Source organism: Condylura cristata, unplaced genomic scaffold (assembly GCF_000260355.1).
Source record: "Condylura cristata isolate star-nosed mole 26May11 unplaced genomic scaffold, ConCri1.0 scaffold00003, whole genome shotgun sequence".
In the NCBI taxonomy this organism is placed as follows: domain Eukaryota; kingdom Metazoa; phylum Chordata; class Mammalia; order Eulipotyphla; family Talpidae; genus Condylura; species Condylura cristata.
Genome location: NW_004567104.1, coordinates 32,582,098 through 32,588,073, shown reverse-complemented (window position 1 = coordinate 32,588,073; position 5,976 = coordinate 32,582,098).

Sequence of the window (5,976 nt, the reverse complement as noted above, 5' to 3'; positions counted from 1 at the left end):
GGAGGGGAGCGGGAGCGAAAAGGAGGAGGGAAGTGGAGAGGACCTGCGGTGGCGGGCGCTTCACCCGCCAGCGCTGAGGCGCGAAAGAGCGCGAGGGGGCGCCCTGCTGCTTCTAGTCTCCGGGCTCCGCCGGACTCTAGTCTACGACCTGCTAAGTGTGCGTTACCCAAGGATGGACGCGAGCCCCGCTCCGCAGTCGGCGTTCTAACAGTGCGACCCAGATGCCCAGCATTTGATACTTTTCGCAGTCTCCTGCCTTAGCGTCCTCGATAAACCCCATTTCAAACGTGACTTCCCCCAGAGAGTCAGCCCACCCCAATCCTGAGAAAAGTCTCCCTTCCTCCCGGGCTTCCAAATTCATCAGCCCTAATTAGCTAGGAACTCTCTTCTTGCCTGCGGATTTGAAGGGGGAAAGAACCGCGTACAAAACAGAAGAAATCTATCAATAGTATAAACCACAGTCAAAGGGAGGAAGGTGAGCCTGGGGGACTGTACTGGGAAGTCCGAACTCGCCTGATTAGGGTTAATTTTACGAGTGGCACGACCTTGACTGAACCTCTCCATGCCTCAGTTTCCTCAATTGTTAATTAGAGTTGCAGTATCTACCTTACAACAAGAAGGGAAAAACAAGCGGGGCTTCTACAATGAATAAAATAACATCAGGAATGTTGGGAGGGCATCCAGGAGATTAGCGATCCCTAGAGGCTGTGGAGTGTTATCTGCACTGGAGGGAAGGTATAACGTGATCACACCCAGCAAGGCTGAATTGTTTACAAGTTTAAGTATCTAATATTCCTGGTGACAAGGTGGGAGGCAAAGTCAGTGGCAAAGACAGCTTCAATCCTTTCTGCCCAGGCTACAGCAGGGGTGGAAAGTGAGCCCTCTGCTGAACAAAAAGAGGTATTTAAAGACATTTTTTAAAGGTGACCTAAGAAAAGAATGAAGGATAAAGACAAAAGAACCTGAGAAATTGAACACCAAAAGCGTGAGTTCAAGAGATAACCAAAAAGAACTGAGGAATAAAAATAGATAAGTTGAGAGAAGGAAAGCATTAAAAGCCTTGCTGGAGTATGCCAGAAATTTAAGGAGAGTGAAGTATTTTACATAACGAAATTCTGGGGAGAGGAAATCCCTGATAATGCAGAGGAACAGAGGCAGAAAGAGACCCACTGATGCACCACACACACACACATACACACACACACACCATCTGAACCAAAGAAAGAATCGTATGGTCAGGACCGTGGGAAAGAGAATCTATGAAGGGAGTTTATGACATACTGTAAAGAGAAAATGCAGCCTCGCAGAAATAAAGACTTTCTAGGACAACAGAAATGCTGAAACTCATAATGTGCAGAATGAAGAAACTGCCAAAGACATAAAAGGTGAACAGAGGAGAGAGAATCAGAGAAGAGGGAAGAGGAAGGAATCCCTTATATCCAGGCATATCAGTTTGGTAGCTTATCCTTGCAAATTGGAGAAGACAGAGTGGGAGGGGGTAATGTAGGCCATGAACCCGAGTCTATTCTTTTGCAGATAAGAAGTGAGATCTGGAGAGGCAGAACCATTGTCCCACAGTGCCAGGTTGAAGTGGGCTCAGGTCCTATGACACCCCCAGTCTGGAACCCTTCCACTCCATTTTCCTTCCACCCTGGTTTCTCTACAGAACTGTGAGAACTGTTTTGTCATTGCAAAATTATATAAATGTATGTGATACAGACATATTTTAACTAATACAAAACCACAGAAATATTCCATATACTGTAGAGAAACAGGAGACGCAGAAGGGTTTCCTCTGTTTGGTCCAAACTACCCTTTGAGTGGTTTATCAGCTCAGCTCTTTCTTGGAGGCAATACAGATCTTCAGCCTTCATACATTTCCTTGTCCCCATCTTTTTTTTCATCATATTTTGGTCACTTTTTCTATTTCTCTTCCCACCATTACTTGATGGCCTTTCCTGGCTCTCCCTCTCCAGGAATGAGTATGGGAGGTGCTTGATGTAGAAAGAAAGAGAAGAGACCCCAGCCTGGAGGTACAGGTCAGGAAGCCCTCCTTTTCAGGGGTGACAAACAAGGGAGGCTCCCAAAGAGACACAGACATAGGAGCAGGCTGGTTGGGATGCTAGGCTAATTAATCTTAATTGCATTCTACAGTATTGTATTGATTAACAGTGATTACTCAAGAGCTCTCAATACAAGAGAGCTTCAGAAGTCCAAACCTCAGGACAGGACTGTTGATTTGTTAGCCTTATTTACCACCTGCTTCTGGCATCTTTGGTGTTTGGCAAATCTCTGAATCTTTTACCTGAAACAACCCTGGTTAAGTCATCTCACCACGGTGTCACTACCACCTTCAGTCACCTTCTTAAGACCTTTGCAGGTCATCGCATTCTGTCACATTCCTTAGGCCTGTACAATAACTACTTCTATTAGGAACAAAATGCTCTACCTCCTGGAACAGTGTTAATTAAGCAGAATGTAAATCCTGTAATTAATACGGAATTATCCAAAACAAACATGCTAAAGAGCAGTGAACATGGTGGAAAACAGTTTTTAGAATTCACTCTTAACCTGGAAGTTCCAAACTTAGCTTGAACTAAGGCACAAAAAGGTTAAGATGTATTTCAAATTCTCATAAGATAGGATGGAAGACTGGGGGCTGTTTCCTACCTTTGCAAAACCAGAGCTCAGTCTTTCCCAGGAGTGGGTGTAGGGTTGTGTGTGGAAACACACACTCTTATGTATAGCCCAAGCACAAACACAAATTTGACCTTGTAACAAAAGACAAACAATATCACAGGTGTATTGATAGGAGAGAAAGAGAGAATTGAAAAGAAAAAGACAGCAATTACTTATCAACTAGCTTCCTGGGCCCCAAATCACCTACCCATTGTGTCCAGGGAGAAAAAAAGAAAAAGAAAAGAAAATTCCCACTCAGAAATCATTGTTGGTTTGTGAACCAGAAGCACACTCAGGTCAGAGGTACTGAAGAGTCACTAAGTGGCAGTTTTGCCATTTTCCTGAGCTCACAGGAAAGGTCTGCTTTCCTTCCTTCCTCCCTTCCTTCCTTCTTTCCTTCCTTCTTTCCTTCCTTCTTTCCTTCCTTTCCTCCTTTTTTCCTTCCTTCTTTCCTCTTTTCTTCCTTCCTCCTTCCTTCCTTCCTTCCTTCCTTCCTTCTTTCCAACCTCTCCAAACTGTTGCATGACACACCCATGCTAGACAGAAAGGTCACAGGAAGAGAAGAAAGGCAGAGGCTCACAGACAGGCAGGAGAGGTGGGTATAGTCACAGTTGATACATGTACCTCAGAGGACCAGGACCTGTGGGGCTCAGTGGTCAACTTTACTGGGCAGGGCAAGGAAGTCTTTCCAGCAAAGGGCCATTCAAGCTGGAAATGGAGATGGGGCAGAAATTCACCAGACAGAGAAGCAGGAAGATTGTTCCAGGCAGAGGAAATAGTATGTATGAAGCCCAAGGATATATAATTAGATTTCTGTTTTGGAAGAATTACTTGGCCCTGGTTAACAGATTTAGAGAGAGCTAAGGCAATAAACGTGAGCAGGTGCATTATGTGGTGGAAAGAGCACACCAGCAATTAGGGCTTCTCTGTTCTAGAGTGAGCTTGGCCATGAGCTGGCTGTCCTTGGACAAGTCTCTTAACCTCTCTGACCTCAGATCCTCATGGGAAAAATGAGAGGGGCTGATCCATTGTCTTCTAGGTTCCTTACTTCACGAGCATCCTGTGATTCTAACTCTACCTGCACCTAATTCTTAATTATGCTCTTTACCATATTTATGCATTTAGTCCTTTCAAGGTGGACAGCAGTTTACAGAAGTGTTCTCTGTACAATATCTTTTGACCTTGATGCATCTATCTCCTTGATGAAGGAGATAGATACACTGATGCCCCAGATGATTTTGTCTAGGCCCATAAATGTAAACACCGTCTATATAGTGCTGATGATTATTATTACCCCCAGTTTACAGATAGGGAACTGAGGGTGAATGATCCAATTGATGATTTTCAGGGTGGAGATTTCAATAGATTTTTTTTTCATATAACTGGTCTTGCTAGTTGATTATTAAATATTTAGACTTGTACTTTTAGAAGCTTTTTAAATAGAAAACATATATTATAGCATATAATATATACAATTACTAATATTTTCAACGTGGTTAACCACATTGGTCCATTGACCCCCTCAGCACCTGTCCCAGTCATAAGTTAGCTCTAAAAACCCAAACTTATGACATACTCCACAACCCCACATGTACACACTCATCCTGGAATCATTTCTGTTGTATTACAGTTCTAGATTTTTCCCTCCATCCTTGGGGGGGGGGGAGAAATTCTTTCCCAGATCTTCATATATTTACTTTCATACATTATCTGTGGCAACATGTATAAATAAGTGTACACACATACATATTCCTACACACACGCCTCATTTTCATATCTCCTCAGTCAGGAATGCAGTGAGAGAAAAGGAAGCCTGGCCCGAGCTTACACCCAGGAATAATCACATCTGTTTCCCAAGAGCACCTCTCTGTCTTCCTCTTCTTTGCTGCCTGAGCAAACACTGGCAGATCTGGGCTGAGGGAGTCAGGAAAAGGTGAGGGAAAGGAGAGGAATAAAGATTGAGAGAAGGACAGAGGCATGGCTGGTCTTGGGGAGAACACCAGGCTTCCTGGTAAATGATGGCTGACTCAGCTCCAGGTGAGGGAAGGGCACCATCCTGTGTCTGCGATTCTCCCCAGGATGGAGCCATTGATCCTAGACATCAGGACAGAGCAGGTGTTAACCAAGGAAACACCTGTCCCTGGTGTAGGCTCTGAATCTTTTCAAGAAGAGAACCCCAGTTAGTATCTAAGAAGGGGCATGGGCCTGGTGTTTAGAGAGCCCAAGAAAGGCCAGACCTGTGGACAGAACTTAGGGGAACCTCCTGTTTAAATAGGAGTAGAAAACCACTGAGATAGTTGAAACATCCAGAAAGACTACTTGACCTGATCAAAATGAAACATGATCCCTGAGCTCCTCACCATCAGAGTAAAGTGGGTTAGCATAATGCTTTATCTAAAGAAAGCAACCCATAAATTAACAGCACCATAGAGGTTGCTGGACCATAAGCTGGGCCAGATTAAAAATGCCAAATGACACGAAGGAATTTGGATTGAACCCAATAGGCCAGGCCAGGCAGGCCAGGCCAAGAGACTCATCCAAGATTTGAAGCAGGAGGTTGACATGTTGAGATGGGGACAAAGGAGTGACATGATTGTTTAGGAGAATGGAACTTTAACAACTGACTAGGGGGCCCTCCCTGGTGGGCCAGCCTGTTAAAGCACAGCACTATGAAGCTATCCAAAGCCACTGCAGCATGAGTACGAACCCCAGCTAGGGAGGTGACCCACATGGTGAGGCAGACCTCTCCTGGCCTGCCTGCTACTCCCCTCAGTGGCGTATTTCAGTCAACCTACCTATTCTGTTTCCTACTGTCTCTGGTGAATCCTTTCACCCCCATCTCTGGCCTGTGCCGCAGTTCTTATATTAATAAATGAATAAATCTTTTTTTTTTAAAAACTGATTAGGACCTTGACTAGGGTGGGGGTGACAGAAATGATGAAAACCCACTGCCCACCCCTGTTACATGAGGCAGCCACCTAAGATAGTGGAATGTAGAAACAGGAAACTGAGCTAAACAGGAGTGAAAAAAAATGAGGGCAGAAATTTAGGTACCCAGAAAAGTAGGTGTGTCAGCCAAGTGAATTATGAGGGAAGGCATGAGGAGAACGTTGACCCTATAAATACAACTTGGTGCTGGCTCCATCCCTGAGTCTGGGACGTGAACAGGATTGGAGATGCCCTTCACATATCCTGCTACAGGAAGCTCAGATCTCAGATGTTAGCTGGAAAGCACGGATTCTCAGGACAGCAGCATTTCAATTAAATACGAATTTTTCCCCCTCTGTTATTTGCTCA